Source organism: Salvelinus alpinus, unplaced genomic scaffold (assembly GCF_045679555.1).
Source record: "Salvelinus alpinus unplaced genomic scaffold, SLU_Salpinus.1 scaffold_40, whole genome shotgun sequence".
In the NCBI taxonomy this organism is placed as follows: Eukaryota; Metazoa; Chordata; class Actinopteri; order Salmoniformes; family Salmonidae; genus Salvelinus; species Salvelinus alpinus.
Genome location: NW_027255981.1, coordinates 2,702,272 through 2,725,139, shown reverse-complemented (window position 1 = coordinate 2,725,139; position 22,868 = coordinate 2,702,272). Strand labels below are relative to the sequence as shown.

The 22,868-nt window shown below is 41.4% G+C and overlaps 2 protein-coding genes and 1 long non-coding RNA gene across 3 annotated transcripts in view; 2 read left to right on the top strand and 1 right to left on the bottom strand.

Annotated features, from left to right (window-relative positions):
• Nucleotides 1-22,868, bottom strand: part of LOC139567014 (zinc finger protein 180-like) — a 740,647-nt gene that overhangs the window by 451,237 nt on the left and 266,542 nt on the right. The gene's annotated exons all lie outside the window — the stretch shown is intronic.
• Nucleotides 1-22,868, top strand: part of LOC139567006 (zinc finger protein 180-like) — a 497,856-nt gene that overhangs the window by 406,139 nt on the left and 68,849 nt on the right. The gene's annotated exons all lie outside the window — the stretch shown is intronic.
• On the top strand, nt 971-12,399 carry LOC139567026 (uncharacterized). Its single transcript, XR_011673205.1, has 2 exons — nt 971-2,448; nt 9,664-12,399. It is a non-coding gene; the product is annotated as an uncharacterized lncRNA (long non-coding RNA).

The following is a 22,868-nucleotide window of genomic DNA, read 5'->3' as shown; positions in this document are numbered from 1 at the left end:
TGCCGGGAGCTTGAGGCTGTGGACGTTGGGGAGTGGAGGCGTCGCCAGGAGGAGGACGCAGAGCTGCGTCCTGTGCTGCGGTGGGTGGAAGAGAGAAGACGACCGCCGTGGGGGGAAGTAGCCCCTCTATCACCAGTCACCAAAGGACTGTGGGCTAAATTCACAGTCCTTAGAGTGGCTGAGGGAGTGCTCCAGAGGGGGTGGAAAAAGCCAGCGACTGGAGAAATTACGTGGCAGGTAGTGGTGCCCAAAAGGCTGCAGGGGAGCGTGTTACAGCAGCTTCATGGGGGAGTAGGCGCAGGGCATTTTGGGGTCTCCAAAACGTTAAAGCGCGTGCGTAAAGGCTTCTATTGGGCCAGGCACAGGAGGGATGTTGAGGACTTTTGTAGGCAGTGCGACGAGTGTGCTGCTAAAAAAGGACCTCCAGGTCAGTCACACGCCCTCCTACAACAATTCCCAGTAGGGGAGCCCATGGAGAGACTGGGGGTAGACATAGTAGGGCCGTTTCCAACCACAGACAGCGGTAACAGGTGGATTCTAACCGCTATGGACTACTTCACCAAGTGGCCGGAGGCTTACGCTCTCCCAGACCAGGAGGCGGAGACAGTAGCTGATGCGTTGGTGGGGGGAATAATCAGTCGGTTTGGGGTGCCACAGTCTATTCACGGCGACCAGGGGAGAAACTTCGAGTCACGGGTGTTCTCAGAGTTGTGTAGACGGTTAGGCGCGGAGAAGACGCGCACTACTCCGCTTCACCCCCAGAGTGATGGGCTGGTGGAAAGATTTAACAGAACATTAGCACAGCAGCTGGCCATCGTTACCTCAAAACACCAGAGAGATTGGGACACCCACTTACCGTTTATTCTTATGGCGTGTAGGTCGGCTGTTCAAGAATCGACTGCGTGCTCCCCAGCACTACTAATGTTAGGTCGTGAGTTGCGCACCCCAGCCGAACAGACGTTTGGCCACCCTCCTGATAATGACGACGGGGTTTTGCCTGGCCCGAACTATGTGTGTCGTCTGCAGAACAGGTTAGAAGCGGCTCACACCTTCGCAAGAGAGCAACTCGAGAACGCAGGGGTGCGCCAAAAGCGCCACTACGACTCGCGCGCTAGGGGGAGGCACTTTGGAGCGGGAGAATGTGTGTGGCTTCACAACCCCACGCGCAGGAAGGGGCGGTGCCCAAAGCTGGACAGTGCATGGGTGGGGCCGTGTCTGGTGATAGAGAGAGTGGGGGAGGTGACGTACCGGGTGGAGGTCCCCCCACGGAGCAGGAAGGTGGTGGTCCACCGGGATCGATTGGCACCCTACAGAGGGAGGAAAACGGTAGGGAATGGGAGTGAGGGCTCTGATGTGAGCCCACGGGAACAGTCTAACGAGGAGACTCTAGCGCAACCTGAGCCTGGGGAGGGGGCTGCTTCTTCGGAGGGCGCTGGAAATGACATTGGGGCAGAGGAGTGTTCTGGGGGTTCACCGCTGAGAGTCACGGGGAGGCCCAAGAGACTGATGCGACCTCCGGGTCGTTTTAAGGATTTTGTTGTGTAACCCTAGGGGCTAGGGTTTAGAAAGGGGGGGGCTATGTAACGACCCGGTATTGTGTTCTGTGTTTGTGGGTGTGTTATGGTTCTCATGGCTACTAGCAGGGGTTAAATATGTCAGGACAGATGGAAAGGTTGGGGGGGTATGATGGGTAATCCCGCGGGATTTGGAAATGCATAAATAGGGATTACTGTCTCATCTTTATTTCGTTCTGTTCGGGGCCTTGATCTGTTCCTATGAGAGTGACCCTTAACTCGACAGGGTAACATTGTGTACGTTCGGCATTTAGCGGCGTGGGCTGTGGCCGGAACAATAGCCCAGTTTAGGAATAAACCTGTGTTCTGACCTGCACACCTAGAGTCCGTCTCTTTTCCAGTTATGACCCAGCCGGGTCATTACAGTATAATCTAGTGGACGGTTCTTCATAAACAGCTCGTCAACCACCTCGGTAGCTTGCTAGCCAACATAGCCGAATGATTCAAGCTATTTATACGATTTCGGTCTATATTAGCTACTGTGTTTTAGACACACGTCTGTCGTATCTACTTGTTAACCTATTTAATTTAATATTACGTTATTTTGTATTAGTCAGTTATATTAGCTGGCTGGTTAAGTTAGCACTAGCCTAGTCGCTAATGATAGCTAGCTAGCTAACATCCCCGAACATGAGCTCCCTAAACTTCTCCCCTCCAGTAAAAGAAGAGGAAGTCTGCTGGACGGAGAAAGAAGCTCTGGGGCTGAACATTGTTGTGAAAGAGGAGGAGGAAGAAGAGGATGTCACAGTAAAACAAGAAGTAGAGGATGAGGCTGTTACAGTGAAAGAAGAGGAAGAGGAGGATGTCGTTTTTGGAGTGAAGAAGGAAGGAGAGATTACTGTCACATTGGAGGAAGGAGATCTGATTAACACCAGTAAGTACCGCCTTAAATTTGTTTTTAACTTTGGATATTCGGAGTTGGCTCGTCAATACCTCTTCAACGGAGGGCCCTAGGATGATGACTGATATGTTTAGAATCAGACGACGTAGAGAGCAAGCTACCTCTTGTTTAACATATATGTTTGAGAAGGGTCTATCTGCTGACCGCAGACTGGGGTGCACGGCATGTAGTGATTTTCATGTAGTGATGATTTACTACACACCGTTCCCCCCCAATAGTGCCATGTGAGAGTTGGGTTGGCTATACCAAAGATTATGGATATACTGACAAGATGTCTCTCCGCCCTAACAAGGGGAGTTGTTGTCCACAAAGCGGAACTGTGGGTTGTCTAGCTCCCGCCTACTCTTTCTTTGGATTGGTGGATACATCTTATTTTTGTAATCTATTGTTTATATTCTATGAGGGTTGTTGACGTCAACCGCCTGTATTCAATGGAGAGAGATGCTAAGCTACTAGCATGATTTTGCACCGCCTGTATTCAATGGAGAGAGATGCTAATCTACTAGCATGAATATGTACCGCCTGTATTCAATGGAGAGAGATGCTAAGCTACTAGCATGAATATACACCGCCTGTATTCAATGGAGAGAGATGCTAAGCTACTAGCATGAATATGCATAGCGATCTGGAAACAACTATAGTGTTTTTATCAAAGTTGTCGGTATGTCACGTGTCCACATAACTTAATCATTCCGAAACTTCTGTTGGATCAAGTAAACCTCACATAGCAAATAAGCCATTCATTTTGTTGTTGACCAAATTCGACACTTTCCACATTGGGTTGATAATTGTTTCCACTTGGATACAACCTACTGTAGCCTACTGGCATGACCTAGAGAGATACAACCTACTGTAGCCTACTGGCATGACCTAAAGAGATAAAACCTACTGTAGGGTACTGGCATGACCTAAAGAGATAAAACCTACTGTAGCGTACTGGCATGACCTAGAGAGATACAACCTACTGTAACCTACTGGCATGACCTAAAGAGATACAACCTACTGTAGCGTACTGGCATGACCTAGAGAGATACAACCTACTGTAACCTACTGGCATGACCTACAGAGTTACAACCTACTGTAACCTACTGGCATGACCTACAGAGTTACAACCTACTGTAACCTACTGACATGTCCTACAGAGATACAACCACTGGTATGCAAGCGTTTCTAAACTTTTTTCTCACTTTTATGGGGTATTGTGATGTCATTTTGAGGTATTATCTGAAGATTGATAATAAAAAAAAAATGTAATCCATTTTAGAGTAAGGCTGTAACGTAACAAAATGTGTAAAAAGGGAAGGGGTCTGAATGCATGTATGTTGTATGTTCTAGGGGTGTCCCAGGTAACAAAGAAATATTGTATTTTCTTTCTACCAATTGATTAGTTGAAATGTTATGACGTGTATTTTTCCATATAGACACACCCCATGTGTTTAATCAAATCAACTGTATGTGTTGAATCAAATCAACTGTATGTGTTTAATCAAATCAACTGTATGTGTTTAATCAAATCAACTGTTTGTGCGGAACTTGAACTGAACTGATGCTTCAAGCGTTTGATTAAATAATTAACACAAATGACTTGAGGAAGCCAGAGATCAATATAACCAGAAGAAAATAACCAACCGACCTGCTGCTGGCCTTCGTAAATTCTGACGTTATGCTCATGAAGTTTCCGGTAAACTCGGCAAACTTTTTCCATTTCCATTTAGAGTGCCAATTTATCTGACCATTTCTACCGATCTGCGTGCCAGTTATGAACGAGTTACAACACCTGTTTGGCCCCGCTACTTCCTGGGTCGGTGAAGTGCGGTATTAAATTTAAGGAATAAATCCGACTCTCACGCTCATCACCTGTGGAAGGCGGGGCTTCCAGCGAGGTGTGGATTTAGTAGTATGTTGTACCTAGTTTCCCTCCTTCAGGGAACAGTAGTTATAGTCATAACGTGTGGATTTAAACTCTAACGAGTCACCAACCCGGATCCGGGATCCTCCTCATCAAAAAAGCTGACTAGCATAGCCTAGCCTAGCCTAACGCGACAGGGATATCATATAATATAATTTTCATGAAATTACAAGTCCAATAAAGCAAATGAAAGATAAACATCTTGTGAATCCAGCCATCATTTCCGATTTTTAAAATGTTTTACAGCGAAAACACTATGTATTTCTATTAGCTAACCACAATAGCAAAAGACTCAACCACATATTTTCACAATTTTTCTACCGCATAGGTAGCTTTCACAAAACCGACCAAATAGAGATATAATTAGTCATTAACTTCTTGTCAATAGGGGGGGCCATTTCGACTTTGTAAAAATTTGTTCCCAAATTAAACTGCCTCGTACTCAATTCTTGCTCGTACAATATGCATATTATTATTACTATTGGATAGAAAACACTCTCTAGTTTCTAAAACCGTTTGAATTATATCTGTGAGTAAAACAGAACTCAAGTTGCAGCTAACTTCCTGTCAGGAAGTGAGAAATCTGAAATCGATGCTCTGTTCCAGGGTCAGTTTATTAAATTGCATGTGATCTATGAGTCGACATGCACTGCATGCGATTTCCCCTAGATGTCAGTAAGCAGTGAGAATTGGAATTGTGTTGCTAGGCAGATCTGAGGCCATATAAAGGCTCATGGAACCGGAGGTGCGCTCTTTTCAACGTTCGTCATGGCGCAGAGGAGGACCTCAGGATGGCATTCTGAAAGCTCTCGTTATAGGCCTTAGATATATCCGGCTCTGATTTTATTCGATATAGGTGTTAAAGACATCATAATGTAGTTATTTTAAACCGAGTTATATCAGTTTATATCAGTATATTGCGATTTTCTGATATTTCTTTGTCCTGCGTTATGGTGAGTTGGACACGTCTTCGCCACATGGCTAATGTTTGCTGCTAATTCCTAAGTTGAAGACGGCAATCTACAACCGAGCAACGATGATTCTGGACAAAGGACCACTTGCCCAAGATTCTGATGGAAGCTCATCAAAAAGTAAGAACTATTTATGATGTTAATTTGTTGTTCTGTTGAAAAATGTAAAACTATTATTCGGCCATGAATTTCGGTGCGGTCTCGCTTTAGCGCACGCTGTATGTCGTAGTAACGTTAATTTTAAAAATCTAACACAGCGGTTGCATTAAGAACTAATGTATCTTTCATTTGCTGTCCAACCTGTATTTTTTAGTCAAGTTTATGATTAGTTATTGATTAGATTAGGTGCCTCTCCCAAGATTTCTCCCGACATTTTGTTGGCAGCTTGGCTACTATTCTCATTGTATAACCACGATTTGTGCCGCTAAATATGCACATTTTCGAACAAACAATATATGTATTGTGTAATATGATGTTATAGGACTGTCATCTGAAGAAGTTTGAGAAGGTTAGTGAAAAAATAAATATATTTTGCTGGTTTATTCGTTATCGCTATTGTTGGCTTGAATCAATGCTGCTGTGTGGTAGGCTATTGTAGTAAGCTAATATAATGCTAAATTGTGTTTTCGCTGTAAAACACTTAAAGAATCTGAAATATTGGCTGGATTCACAAGATCTTTGTCTTTCATTTGCTGTACGCTGTGTATTTTTCATAAATGTTTTATGATGAGTATTTAGGTAATTCACGTTGCTCTCTGTAGTTATTCTAGTTGCTTTGGTGAGAGTTGTGATGGTGGCTGCAATGTAAAACTATGATTTATACCTGAAATATGCACATTTTTCGAACAAAACATATGCTATACAATAAATATGTTATCAGACTGTCATCTGATGAAGTTGTTTCTTGGTTAGTGACTATTTATATCTTTATTTGGTCGAATTTGTGATAGCTACCTATGCAGGTAAAAAATGGTGGGGAAAAAAAGTTGTGTCTTTTGCTATGGTGGTTAGCTAATAGAAATACATATTGTGTCTTCCCTGTAAAACATTTTAAAAATCAGAAATGATGGCTGGATTTACAAGATGTGTATCTTTCATTTGGTGTCTTGGACTTGTTATTTCATGAACATTTTATTATATGATATCCCTGTGGCTTTAGGCTAGGCTATGCTAGTCAGCTTTTTTGATGGGGGGGGATCCCGGATCCGGGTTTGTGACTCGTTATTAACCAAGAAACAACTTCATCAGATGACAGTCTTATAACATGTTATACAATAAATGTATGTTTTGTTCGAAAAATGTGCATATTTGAGGTATAAATCATAGTTTTACATTGCAGCTACCATCAAAAATATCACCAAAGCAGCCAGAATAATTACAGAGAGCAACGTGAAATACCTAAATACTCATCATAAAACATCTATGAAAAATACATGGTGTCCAGCAAATGAAAGATAAACATCTTGTGAATCCAGCCAATATTTCCGATTTTTTAAAAGTGTTTTACAGCGAAAACACAATATAGCATTATATTAGCTTACCACAATAGCCAAACACACAAATGCATTTATTAGCAGCAAAAGGTAGTGATCGCAAAAACCAGCAAAATATATACAATTAATCACTAACCTTGACCAACTTCATCAGATGACAGTCTTATAACATCAGGTTATACAATACACTTATGTTTTGTTCGAAAATGTGCATATTTAGAGCTGCAAACCGTGGTTATACATTGTGAATATGTAGCATCGATTCACCAAATTGTCTGGAGATATTTAGGACACTCACCTAATCTGACCAAAGAACTCATCATAAACTTTACTAAAAAATACATGTTGGATAGCAAATGAAAGATACACTAGTTCTTAATGCAACCGCCGTGTTAGATTTAAAAAAATAACTTTACCATAACAAAAAGCTTACGTTATAGCGAGACAGCACCCGCAAAAAGTGCAGATAATAGGACTAAACATTTTCCACAGAAATACGAAATAACATCATAAATTGTTCTTACTTTTGCTGAGCTTCCATCAGAATCTTGTACAAGGAGTCCTAGGTCCAGAATAAATCGTTGTTTGGTTTTAGAATGTCCTTCTCTCCTGTCGAATTAGCAACCTTACCTAGCCATGTGGCGCGAACATGTCCATCTCCTCTCGACGCATAGAACGGAAAACTCCAAAAGACCCATTAAACGTTAAATAAACTGATGAAACTCGGTTGAAAAAACCTACTTTATGATGTTTTTCTAATATGTATCAAATAAAAACAAATCCGGAGATATTAGCCGTGTATACCGAACTCTTATCAGAAGACAATAGGAAGGTCCTTCCCGCGCCTAGGTAGAGAAAGGAAATTGTGGACACGTCATTCCAAGAGCTCTTGTTCGACCTCAGATCAAGCTAGACACCCCATTCCACCGTCCACTCCCTGTTGATTTATATGGAACAATTTATATTTTCCAACGGGGCTATACATTTGGGTGAGGTTTTTTTCTCACATGAGTAGCCTCGTTTCATTGCCAAAAATACAATTAAACCATCTAGTGTTCAGCGAAATCGCAACACAATGTCAAATACAGGTAGCTTAGTCAAATAATTAACTTCCAATCACATTAACCGTTACTCTCTCGCGGGAATTCCACTAATATATGTAGCCAAACGTAGCTGCTGCTCATGTTGGTTTCTGTACTGATGGCGCAGGGAGACATAGTAGAGTGCGTGCAAGCAGTTGCTCCCGACGCCACTTGGGTACACTGCAGCATCTACCGACAGGCTCTTGCTGCCAAGGGAATGCCTGACAGTTTGGAAAACGTTTTGGACACTACAGTGAAAATGGTTAACTTTGTTAAAGCAAGGCCCCTGAACTCTCGTGTATTTTCTGCACTATGCAATGATATGGGCAGCAACCATGTAACGCTTTTACAACATACAGGTGTGCGATGGTTATCAAGGGGCAAAGTATTGACACTTTTTTTTTAAATTGATAGACGAGCTTAACATTTTCTTTACTGACCATAATTTTCACTTGTCTGACCGCTTGCATGATGACGAGTTTCTCACACGACTGGCCTATCTGGGTGATGTTTTTTCTCGCCTGAAGGATCTGAATCTAGGATTACAGGGACTCTCCGCAACTATATTCAATGTGCGGGACAAAATTGAGGCTATGATTTAAGAAAGTAGGAGCTGTTCTCTGTCTGCATTACCAAGGACAACACACAGGTCTTTCCATCATTGTATGATTTCTTGTGTGCAAATGAACTCAAGCTTACTGACTATGTCAAATGTGATATAGCGAAGCACCTGAGTTGGGTGCGCAATTACGCAGGACCTTTCCCGAAACGGATGACACAAACAACTGGATTTGTTATCCCTTTCATGCCCCGCCTCCAGTCCACTTACCGATATCTTAACAAGAGAACCTCATCGAAATTGCAACAAGCGGTTCTGTGAAAATGTTATTTAATCAGAAGGATTGGGCTGCGCTCAGAGTATCCTGCCTTGGCAAATCGCACTGTTAAGACACTGATGCCCTTTGCAACTACGTACCTATGTGAGAGTGGATTCTCGGCCCTCACTAGCGTGAAACTAAATACAGGCACAGACTGTGTGTGGAAAATGATTTAAGACTGAGACTCTCCAATACAACCCAACATTGCAGAGTTATGTGCATCCTTCCAAGCACACCCTTCTCATTAACCTGTGGTGAGTTATTCCCAATTTTCAAAGAACAAAAAAGGTTTTATTCGTAAGATGGTTAAATAAAGAGCAAAATAATTTATTTATATTATTATTTGTGCCCTGGTCTTCTGTCAATTTCCACCAGCCGGGTTGTGACAAACTTATGTTTAATGAATGTATTGTATAGTGTGTGTGTGGCAGGCTAACAATAATGGCAAAAAAACAACACTTGAGAGTGCGCTGACCCTGGTGCTAGAGGGGGTTTCCTCATTAGCATGGAGGAGTTTCTACAACCAAATTGCCCTTGTGCCACAATTTTAACAAACACAGAAAGAGGACTATATTGGAGACCAAAAGTCATCTGGCACACTGCTTAGAGTTTCAACAACTTTAACTTATTTCTAGTCTACAATCATCCATGTTACTACTAATGTGAAAACAAGACAAAATATGATTATTGTTGCTCAATTGACTGTCTTAAGACAATTGTCAAATAATTCAACAGATGTCAATTGTTGTACAACTTCATGGGTACCCTCTGGGCATCACCTTTTACCTCAAATAAACAGTGGATTTCTGCTGTTGTGGGCCTTTAACCGTCTGTCTGACGTTGTCATTCACACAGGAGAGAGACCGGACTATTGTGGATCCTCTGGGGAGTCTCAACAACATCATGATGCTGACGAGGCAGAGAAGAGTCTCTCCAGATCAGAACTCCTCAAGAAACACCAGCAGAAACCCACAGGGAAGAAATCTATCTGCTGCTCTGACTGCGGGAAACATTGCAAATCTTCATCAAAACTTAAAATACACCAGCGAGTACACACAGGAGAGAAATCTTATAGTTGTGATCAGTGTGGCAAGAGTTTTACTAAGTCAAACAACCTGGTATCACACCAGAGAACACACACAGGAGAGCAGCCATATAGCTGTAAGCAATGTGGGAGGAGTTTTTCTCAGTCAAACAGCCTGGATAGACACCAGAGAACACACACAGGAGAGAAGCCTTATAGCTGTAATCAGTGTGGGAAGAGTTTTACTCAGTCAAGCAACCTGGTATCACACCAGAGAACACACACAGGAGAGCAGTCATATAGCTGAGAGCAATGTGACAGGAGATACTCTCATTCAAGTGGTCTGATTAAACATCAGAAAATACATGCAGGAGATCCACAGAGTGTGGGGAATGATCTCCAACACCAGACCTATATACATCAAATCACATTTTATTTGTCACATACACTTGTTTAGCATATGTTATTGTGGGTGTAGCAAAATGCTTGTGTTTCTAGCTCCAACAGTCCAGTAATATCTAACAAGTAATATCTAATAATACACACAATCTAAAGGAATGGAATTAAGAATATATAAATATTTGGACGAGTGATGTCAGAGCGGCATAGACTAAGATACAGTAGAATAGGATAGAATACAGTATATACATATGAGATGAGTAATACATGGACTAAGATACAGTAGAATAGGATAGAATACAGTATATACATATGAGATGAGTAATGCCAGATATGTAAACATTATTAAAGTGACTAGTGTTCCATTCCTTAAAGTGGCCAATGATTTCAAGTCTGTGTATGTAGGCAGCAGCCTCTCTGTGTTAGTGGTGGCTATTTAACAATCTGATGGCCTTGAGATTGAAAAACAGATTCCGTCTCTTGGTCTCAGCTTTGTCCTGTCCTGACCTCGACTTCTGGATGATAGCGGGCTGAACAGGCAGTGGCCGGGTAATAACAAAGAACAAATGTGTGTGCCTGAGGGGAAATTAACTTTTATACAGCCAAAATGGGTGAGAAATTACACCAATATCAGTGGACAATTTGCACTAATGTAAATTAACATAGATGATGGAACATATTCCCTTTTGCTGACATGATGAAACGCTAAGGGGACATAAATATTTACCATCTAAACCACGTGTGACCTCTCACCTCTCTGGCTGTAGAAGTGTTCTTCCTAACCAGTCCCTCAACAGCTCTCTGACTGAGCTCCACCCTCACTGGGTCTTCAGAGGAGAGGAAGGCTGAGGAGGGATGGAAGGATGAATGGATCAGTCAGTCAATAAAGTGTAGAGCTGCTGTCTGACAAAATCACAATTTTAGTAGTTCATTAAAGTAAATAAGGCTTTCTGACTGCTGAATACAAACGATTAATCACTTAGATCATGTATTTTCAGGTAGAGATACATCCTTGGGACGTCCCTAGCCCATTGAAGTTGACATTTAAAATGGTAACGGTAGGGGTTAGGGTTTAGGGTAGGGATGTCCCAAGGATCCCGGATAGCATTGACCATCGTGCATTCTTCTGTCTCTTACATAGCAGGTGTAAAATAAACAGACAAGACAAGTAGACACGCAGTGCATTATGGTCATTGTAGTTTAAAAAATTGCATCTAATTATGCCAATCTGTATGTGGGGTTGTTAGAGAAGAACGTGATTGTCAGCCCTAACAATCCATTCTAGCACCTCATCAGGCTTTGAAAAAGGCTTCATTGATGACGTGTTCCTTCTATTCCAGGGCACAGCAGAGGAACTTCATCGATTCCACTCCATCAATACAAGCAGTGAACATCTGAAATTCACCCTCACCTTTGATGCACATGAAACAAGTTATCTGGACATTTTGATTTAGAGGGAGAAGAGTGGCTTTAGCACAGACCTATACAGGAAGCCGACGGACATGACTTCCCTGTTACACGGAGACAGCTTCCACCCTACACCCCTAAAAAAGAGCCTCCCCATCAGCCAATAAAGTTGCATACACAGGATTTGTAGTACACATAGTGACTATGACAAACAAGCCGACTGGATGAGCGTTTCAGACAGCAGGGTTACCCAGAGGAATGGCTGCTTGACGCAAGGAGTCGTTATATAAATAAAGTGATGGAAAAAGTACCCAATTTTCATACTTGAGTAAAGAAAACATAAAAAATTTAAATTTACAAACTTAAATTTATAACAAACAGAAATGTTTGTACTTATAGGTAACCAAATTGTGGCTACAACTAAGTTATTAAGTCTTTAACCACACTGTGTTGTTACACTGGTGAGTAAAAACTCATGCTTCCTACACTTTAACTTGTTGTCTGAAAATAAAATATACATTTTACACAACTGCGTCCAGTCAGCAGATGGACTAGATGCCGCTTAGGCCGCCCATTGTGACTCCGTCAAGAATTCAGCAGAGCAAGTTTGTATGAAGGTCTGGTTATTTAATGGGTACATAGTTCAATAGTAATATCCTCGAAAACGCTCTGGTGACAAACTTTGCTGCCCTGTTTCCAATTGTCCACATGGCTGGGAGAACCTATTCAAGTAAGTAACTAAATAGACTTTGATTATTATTATTTTTTTAACAATGTATTATTAGCTAACTAGCTACAGTGTAGGCTAACTCAAATGAGCTGCTAAATGAGCTAGCTAGTTGGCTAGCTAGCTATGTAGCCAACTTCACATTCTGTATAGATAGCTAGCTAAGTTAATTAAATATCACCAGCTACCTAACTTCATATTAGCTAACTATCTTGATGTATTTATCACTGTAAAAAAAAACTCCAAATGAATTTGTAGGTAGCTAGCTAACAGCCATGGAGGAGGGTGAAAGGATAGCAGCCCCAACTGTCAGTGAGAGAGGAGGCTATTCTGGATAGGGCAGGTACTTTTACAGGTACATACAGCATGCGTTATTGTGAGACAGCGCTCACGTATTCTCCGCCGTGTTGCAGTCAACATATTACACAGAAATACGAAATAACATCATAAATGTTGTCTTACTTTTGCTGTTCTTCCATCAGAATGTTGTGCAAGGAGTCCTAGGTCCAGAATAAATCGTTGTTTGGTTTTAGAATGTCCATTTCTTCTGTCGAATTAGCAACTTTGGCTAGCCATGTGGCGCGAACATGCCCATCATCTCTTAGCGCATGGAACGAAAAATTCCAAAATTCCCAATAAACTTCGAATAAACCGGTCAAACTCGGTTGAAAAATCCTACTTTATGATGTTTTTCTCATATGTATCAAATAAAATCAGAGCCGGAGCAATTCGCCGTGTATACCGAACGCTTTTCAGAAGACAATGTGGAGCTCCCTCGCGCGCCGTGGAAAACTGACAAAAGGGCAGACCTGCCACTCCAAAAGCTCTTATTCGGCCTCAGATCAAGCTAGACACCCCATTCAACCTTCCACTGCCTGTTGACATCTAGTGGAAGGCGTATGAAGTGCATACAGATCGATAAATAAAAGCCAGTTGAATAGGCAGGCCCTGACACAGAGCCTCGTTTTCAGATTTTTCACTTCCTATATGGAAGTTTGCTGACAAATGAGTTATGTTTTACTCACAGATATAATTCAAACAGTTTTAGAAACTTCAGAGTGTTTTCTATCCAATAGTAATAATAATATGCATATTGTATGATCTAGAACAGAGTACGAGGCCGTTTAATTTGGGCACGATTTTTTCCAAAGTGAAAACAGCTCCCCCCTATTCACAAGAAGTTAAAACCTAAAGAGACCACATTCCAGAGCATGAGTTAATGTTTCTGTTCTATATGGTACCAGGGAGAGATGACCCCAGGGCCAGACCCTGGTCTCTACACAAAGAGTACTGTTTTTACAGCAGATACTGTCTGCTGAGAATTATAAGTATCTTTCATACAAATCTTAACCTTGTGACCCGTTCTATACATCTGTTGTTCGTCATGTAGGTTGAAAGGGGTGCATCTTGGCTATAAAAGACATTTGTACTTTTGTCTCGTGGCTCTCAACGAATCATCTGGGGGTGATTTGTCGACCAGCCATCATTATCATAGAGCACTCAATTGATTCACTTTGATTCACTTTATATGTGTGTGTTGTATTGACCTGCTCCCTTATTAATAAGTGAATAAAGATTTAGTTTAAGATTAACTGTGTGATAAGTTTGTCTGCTCATTTGATATAAAGAAATTAACCACCACATTTGGCGATGGGGATGTTATCCTTCACTTGGTGACCGCTCCTGACAACCTGGGTAAATGGTGCACAAGGGATCCCTCTAACTTGGGATCTCAGGGAGACACTTGGGGAATGGAGCAGATGGACCCACCTTTGATCTGAGAGGCAGCGAGCCGAGTGGATACCACATCTCGAACGTAGTTTTAAAAAAGAGGTGAGCGAAACACGCAAAGTGTAGTTTTTATAAAAGTCTCGTAGGCTCTGAGTGTGTATTCCTGTGTGAGGGGGGCACCTTGGAGGTGTAGACAGGGTCAGTGGAGAATGATCTGAGAGTCAGTCGACTCAAAGACATCTATCATTGGTCGGTTGCGGGCAACCTAGAGCCATCCTGACACTGAAATAAAAAATACAACCCTAGCAGAGCCCCAAGTCCCATAGGGACGTCCTCGAGGGCGTGGATGTTCTCGCCATCAAAGGCCAGCGGGATTTCACTCTCATATCCATTCCCTGGACTTGATTTATTTCTGAGAAGATCTGAAAAGATGATTTGCACACATTTGTATGCTAATAGATTTCAGTTTGTATTAACTGCTTTGTAGGTTAAATGTACATGTCAAATGCAGCTGTCCTACAACATATCTGTACCTTCTTCTTGATCCCAATTGCATTGTGTCCATGTTCTGTCCTATAAGAATTTCAAAGGAAGAGAAAATTTGTCAAGCATTTAAATATATATATTAAATAAATATTGAAAGATAAATGGCATATACATACATTTGAATGCAAAATAGAAGAACATATTGGAGAAAGCACTAGCCAATACAGTAACAGTAACAGTAACAGTACTGCCATACAGGCCTAATATCACATTTCAAGCAACAACAAAAAAATGGGGGTGTCACGTCCTGACCATAGTTCTTATGTGTTTTGCTTGTTTAGTGTTGGTCAGGACGTGAGCTGGGTGGGAATTCTATGTTGTGTGTCTAGTTTGTCTGTTTCTATGTTCAGCCTAATATGGTTCTCAATCAGAGGCAGCTGTCAATCGTTGTCCCTGATTGAGAATCATATATAGGTGGCTTGTTTTGTGTTGGGTTTTTGTGGGTGGTTGTTTCCTGTGTCAGTGTTTGTGCCACACGGGACTGTGACGGTTAGTTTGTTTTTGTTATTTTGTATCGTGTCTTGTCTTTGTTTATATTAAATCATGGAAACTTACCACGCTGCACATTGGTCCTCTGATCCTTTTCGCCTCTCCTCGTCCGATGAGGAGGACGACTTAGACTGCCGTTACAGGGAGAGTATTGTACATGTAACGTTTCCAAAATGGGATAGTATTGTACATGTAACGTTTCCAAAATGGGATAGTATTGTCCATGTAACGTTTCCAAAATGGGATAGTATTGTCCATGTAACGTTTCCAAAATGGGATAGTATTGTCCATGTAACGTTTCCAAAATGGGATAGTATTGTCCATGTAACGTTTCCAAAATGGGAAAGTATTGTACATGTAACGTTTACAAAATGGGATAGTATTGTACATGTAACGTTATGCCCCCTTGTGAGTTATTAGTATTGCATGCTGTAGCAGGCTATATAAAGAGGAAGACCTCCATTGACGATTCAGTTCGTTGTAACATCTCGTCTGGACAGGTCACCGTCCTTAGTTAGTTAACGTTAGCTAGTTCATTATCACAAAAGTGAGAACTGCTCTAGATTGGAAACTTACGTTAATGAGTGTAAAGCCATATTGGCTTTATGGAAACGATATACAATAAATGGGAAAGAATATAGTTCAGGGAAATAATCCAAACCTAGTTGTGCCTAGTTAGGACAACGTTATCTAGCCAGATAACGGTACTGTACTGTAGCTCATACAACGCCGACGGTCATACCCAGCTTTCTAATATTTACGGTAATTAACTATAGTAACGTTAAGGAAAATATTCAGAGAAAACCATCATTGTCTTCGTTATTCATTCATTATTATTATTATCATTATTATTATTCATCATACTGCAATACAGTATGAGGTGAGACGGTGAACTGATGTTGAACTGGGCAGTCAGTCATTCATTCTGTACTATGAGTCTATCAAATCAAAGTGAATTTTACCTTACAGTGAAATGCTGACTTACAAGCCCCTAACCAACAATGCAGTTTTAAAAAGGTACAAATAAGAATAAGAAATAAAAGGAACAAGTCATTAAAGAGCAGAAGTTAAATATCAATATCTAGACTATATACAGGGGGTACCGGTACAGAGTCAATGTGCGGGTGCACCGGTTAGTCGAGGTAATTGAGGTAATATGTACATGTAGGTAGAGTTATTAAAGTGGCTATGCATAGATGATAACAGAGAGTGGGGGGCGGGCTTCCTCTGACACCGCCTGGTATAGAGGTCTTGGATGGCAGGACGCTTGGCCCCAGTGATGTACTGGGCTGTACACACTACCCTCTGTAGTGCCTTGCGGTCGGAGCCAGAGCAGTTGCCATACCAGGCAGGGATGCAACCAGTCAGGATGCTCTCGATGGTGCAGCTGTAGAACCTTTTGAGGATCTGAGGACCCATGCTAAATCTTTTCAGTCTCCTGAGGGGGAATAGGTTTTGTCGTGCTCTCTTCACGATTGTCTTGGTGTCCTTAGACCATGATAGTTTGTTAGTGATGTGGACACCAAGGAACTTGAAGCTCTCAACCTGCTCCACTACAGCCCCATCGATGAGAATGGGGCATGTTCGGTCTTTCTTTTCCTGTAGTCCACAATCATCTCCTTTGTCTTGATCACTTTGAGGGAGAGGTTGTTGTCCTGGCACCACACGGCCAGGTCTCTGACCTCCATATAGGCTGTCTAGTCGTTGTTGGTGATCAGGCTGTTGTGGCATCGGCAAACTTAATGATGGTGTTGGAGTCGTGCCTGGCCATGCAGTCATGAGTGAACAGGGAGGGGTGTGAGTACAGGAGGGGACTGAGCACGCACCCCTGAGGGGCCCCTGTGTTGAGGATCAGCGTGGCGGATGTGTTGTTACCTACCCTTAAAAAACATGAGCTGGCGCACACCCAGAAAAATAGTTTGTGTGGAGGTGCTGACTAACGGCGAATAAACTATAAACTATCAAAATAAATAAAGTCGCACACTCCACGTATAAACTCCCAGCAATTTAATGTGTTTTTACCAACGTTTCGGCATCACTGTGCCTTCCTCAGGGTGATGTCATGAATACTTGAACCAGGTTATGTAGACAAACAGTGCAATTAGTGCAACCAATCATCATGGAATATTGTACATCATATTAAATATATTACTCTATTGTTATCATATAGAATCATCATGGAATATTGTACATCATATTATCATCAACATACATTATTGTTTCATTCAATTTCACATAAGGATATTTAATATTTTCAGGTTCAGAAGTCAGATCCCATCACCTGCTGTGTTAAAGAGACAGAAGGCACAATGGTCAATGCTATCTGGGTTCCTTGGGACATCCCTACCCTAAACCCTAACCTTAACCATTTTAAATGTCAACTTCAATGGGCTAGCGACGTCCCAAGGATGAATCTCTACCTGAAAATAGATGATCTAAGTGATTGATAGTTGGTATTCAGCAGTCATAAAGCCTAATTTACTTTAATGAATGACTAAAATTGTGATTTTGTCAGACAGCAGCTCTACACTTTATTGACTGACTGATCCATTCATCCTTCCATCCCTCCTCGGCTTTCCTCTCCTCTGAAGACCCAGTGAGGGTGGAGCTCAGTCAGAGAGCTGTTGAGAGACTGGTTAGGAAGAACACTTCTACAGCCAGAGAGGTGAGAGGTCACACATGGTTTAGATGGTAAATATTTATGTCCCCTTAGTGGTTCATCACGTCGGCTAAAGGGAATATGTTCCATCTATGTTTATTTACATTAGTGCAAATTGTCCACTGATATTGGTGTAATTTCTCACCCCTTTTGGCTGTATGAAAGTGAATTTCCCCTCAGGCACACACATTTGTTCTTTGTTATTACCCGAGCCACTGCCACTATCATCTAGAAGGCGAGGTCAGTACAGGTGCATCAAAGCTGGGACCGAGAGACAGAAGCTGTTTTTCCATCACTAACACAGAGAGGCTGCTGCCTACATACACAGACTTGAAATCATTGGTCACTTTAAGGAATGGAACACTAGTCACTTTAATAATGTTTACATATCTGGCATTACTCATCTCATATGTATATACTGTATTCTATGCTATGCTATTGTATCAGTCTATGCCGCTCTGACATCGCTCGGCCATATATTTATATATTCTTATTCCATTACTTAGATTTGTGTGTATTAGGTATTTGTTGTGAAATTGTTAGATATTACTGCACTGTTGGAGCTAGGAACACAAGCATTTCGCTACACACGCAATAACATATGTATGTGACAAATAACATTTGATTTGATTTATTATGAAGGTCACTTGTGTAAAATGTACTTTTCCCCACTCATCTTTTGACATTGCTTATGCATATTCAGTGGCCTGGCTGCTTCCAGACAATGTCAAAGGCCCATCCTGGTAGATCTGAACCTAATGCAGCTTGGAGTGATCAGATGACAGAAGTCACATTTAGGTGCCAGGTGTAACTGAGGCCATAGGTGCTCCATATCCATTACTTTGAGTGTTTTATATAATATGACTAAATGTGTTTCTTTCTGTGTTGCAGGGGCAGTCAAGAAATGGAACGGCAAGGCCACAGAACATTACATAAGCAGAGCTGTGGGAGACCACCTCAAGCCCCTGGTAGAGCCGGGCGTGGTGTTTACCACTCCACCACGCCTTCAGCAGGCCGGAAAAGTGGGCTTGATACTGTTTTTCATACTAAGATGGACCACGAGTCTGTTGATTGGTCAGTCATTGGGTTAATTTGTTTTGCAATATGTTCAAATAAAATCAAGCTTTATTTATACAGCACATTTCAGACATGGATGCAACACAATGGAAAGAACAAATAAAAAATAAAATGAAAATAAACAGAAATATTGAGGATAAAAAAACAAAGAATAACAACTGAAAGACTAATGAGCATTGCAAGGAAATGCCATTGATTAAAATGTTAAAATATCCAACCCAAAATATAAGCTTGTTTTTTAGGAGGGGTTCTGAAAGACACTATGGGGGTGTCCAATGAAAGTTGACTAGTAACAACAACTGACACCCACTAAATCTGCCCAAGAAGAGGCAAACAAAAGAAAAACCCACACCAAACTTAAAAACAGGAAGCAAACCAAAGACGTGTAGCAACGGGCCAGACACTCTTAAATAGAACCTGGACCAGCTCAGGTGAAACACCTTCCCACTAACGAGATGGACAAGCCAGCACAGGTGTAACACATACTGACTAACGAGGTGACACCAATCTGTGCACCCAAGACACATTTCAGTTGTACAATCAATCAAATGTATTTATAAAGCCCTTAGATCAGCTGATGTCACAGAGTGCTGTACAGAAATCCAGCCTAAAACCCCAAACAGCAAGCAATGCAGGTGTAGAACAGTGGCTAGGAAAAACTCCCTAGAAAGGCAGGAACCTTGGAAGAAACCTAGAGAGGAACCAAGCTATGAGGGGTGGCCAGTCCTCTTCTGGCTGTGCCTGGTGGAGATTATAACAGAACATGGCCAAGATGCTCAAATGTTCATAGATGACCAGCAGGGTCAAATAATAATAATCACAGTGGTTGTCGAGGGTGTAACAGGTCAGCACCTCAGGAGTAAATGTCAGTTGGCTTTTCATAGCCACTCATTCAGAATATCTCTACAACTTCCATTTCACATAATCATCTACAATGCTTCACCTTCTACAATATAAACATGTTGTCTACTAGCTGTCAACAATTAAAAACACGTATTTCTAAATAATAATATGCAATCGTATAATTTTTTTATCCTTTTTCTTTCCATAGAATCCTAAAACTCACTAGCTTCTAGAACTCTCGTCTTCCTAAATCCCACTAGCTTCTAGAACTCTCGTCTACCTAAAACCCACTAGCTTCTAGAACTCTCATCCCCTTGGAATGACCCCAAACAAAACTCAAATCAAATTGTATTAGTCACATGCGCCGGATACAACACTGGAACTCTTACTTACGAGCCCCTAACAGTGCAGTTTTTAAAAAATACAGAAAAGAATAAGAGATAAAACTAATCTCCAACACGGGAAAAACGTGTCAAATTAAATTGTGATCATGGTAACTCACTGGCTAAATGCAAAACACAAATCTATTTGACTGCCAACCCTTGAGATAATCAGCAACCAAGTTGTCCTTACCACAGACATGTCTGATTTCAAGAGGAAACTCCTGCGATATCCGTAGTAACTTTCCACCTCGGAGCTTCTCTCTCTTTTCAGGGTTCACTAGATAGGCATGTTGTTGGATATAAAAGCAGGGTAACAATGTCAGTGTCAGTACCCAAAAATGTCAAGTTGGTTGCATGAATAACTATGATTACTAAATGTTACATAATTGTAAATATGAAATATCAAAACCAAATGTTCACCCCTTTGTTAATATGTATTGGCAATAATTAACTTAATGGTGAGGCATGTAATAATAAAACATGTATCTTTTGTCAGACTGAATGTTTGAAATATGAGGTGATTTGAGACATGCTTCTTCAGTAGTGGAATAAAGACAATTAGCATTTGAATGTTGTAAAGAAATGCTGGAGTGATGTCAGATTGTTAATAAAATTGATTATAGACCAATTTATTATACTGCGTCCATGTGTATAGGCTGCAAGTACGTTGAAATTAAGTTGTTTTCAAGTCATTGAAAAAAACGACCCGAAAAGACATCTTTTCAACTTTCACTTTCAACTACAACCGAACATATATTGGATGTCGGACATAGTCTTATTTTCAACGTCTTTTGAATGACATTTTGCGAAATGGGAATAGTGCAATGTCAAAACACAGTTTTAACGTGTTAACAATAACAAATATGCAGAAACAGTTTGGGATATATTGAAAACCTAAACATTTTGAAGTGTTTCATTTTGATTCAAGCAGGTCACCAACGTGGTAAGTGTAACACAACTCTTTTTTGTTAGTCACTTTTTGTTAAATCACATACAGTGGGGAGAACAAGTATTTGATACACTGCCGATTTTGCAGGTTTTCCTACTTACAAAGCATGTAGAGGTCTGTAATTTTTATCATAGGTACACTTCAACTGTGAGAGACGGAATGTAAAACAAAAATCCAGAAAATCACATTGTATGATTTTTAAGTAATTAATTTGCATTTTATTGCATGACATAAGTATTTGATCACCTACCAACCAGTAAGAATTCCGGCTCTCACAGACCTGTTAGTTTTTCTTTAAGAAGCCCTCCTGTTCTCCACTCATTACCTGTATTAACTGCACCAGTTTGAACTCGTTACCTGTATAAAAGACACCTGTCCACACACTCAATCCAACAGACTCCAACCTCTCCACAATGGCCAAGACCAGAGAGCTGTGTAAAGACATCAGGGATACAATTGTAGACCTGCACAAGGCTGGGATGTGCTACAGGACAATAGGCAAGCAGCTTGGTGAGAAGGCAACAACTGTTGGCGCAATTATTAGAAAATGGAAGAAGTTCAAGATGACGGTCAATCACCCTCGGTCTGGGGCTCCATGCAAGATCTCACCTCGTGGGGCATCAATGATCATGAGGAAGGTGAGGGATGAGCTCAGAACTACACGGCAGGACCTGGTCAATGACCTGAAGAGAGCTGGGACCACAGTCTCAAAGAAATTCATTAGTAACACACTACGCCGTCATGGATTAAAATCCTGCAGCGCACGCAAGGTCCCCCTGCTCAAGCCAGCGCATGTCCAGGCCCGTCTGAAGTTTGCCAATGACTATCTGGATGATCCAGAGGAGGAATGGGAGAAGGTCATGTGGTCTGATGAGACAAAAATAGAGCTTTTTGGTCTAAACTCCACTCGCCGTGTTTGGAGGAAGAAGAAGGATGAGTACAACCCCAAGAACACCATCCCAACCGTGAAGCATGGAGGTGGAAACATCATTCTTTGGGGATGCTTTTCTGCAAAGGGGACAGGACGACTGCACCGTATTGAGGGGAGGATGGATGGGGCCATGTATCGCGAGATCTTGGCCAACAACCTCCTTCCCTCAGTAAGAGCATTGAAGATGGGTCGTGGCTGGGTCTTCCAGCATGACAACGACCCGAAACACACAGCCAGGGCAACTAAGGAGTGGCTCCGTAAGAAGCATCTCAAGGTCCTGGAGTGGCCTAGCCAGTCTCCAGACCTGAACCCAATAGAAAATCTTTGGAGGGAGCTGAAAGTCCGTATTGCCCAGCGACAGCCCCAAAACCTGAAGGATCTGGAGAAGGTCTGTATAGAGGAGTGGGCCAAAATCCCTGCTGCAGTGTGTGCAAACCTGGTCAAGAACTACAGGAAACGTATGATCTCTGTAATTGCAAACAAAGGTTTCTGTACCAAATATTAAGTTCTGCTTTTCTGATGTATCAAATACTTATGTCATGCAATAAAATGCAAATTCATTACTTAAAAATCATACAATGTGATTTTCTGGATTTTTGTTTTAGATTCCGTCTCTCACAGTTGAAGTGTACCTATGATAAAAATTACAGACCTCTATATGCTTTGTAAGTAGGAAAACCTGCAAAATCGGCAGTGTATCAAATACTTGTTCTCCCCACTGTAAATAGTAACTCTTTCAATTCAGAGCCTGGATTTTTTCCCTGAGGCTAAAATCAATTGAACAGGGGGCAAACATTTAGGGTTCTACATTGACATTCATTAAAATACTCCTACTACCATGTTAAAATAATCTACATTGTGACATGATTTAATTGATATCATGAAAAAACTCCTT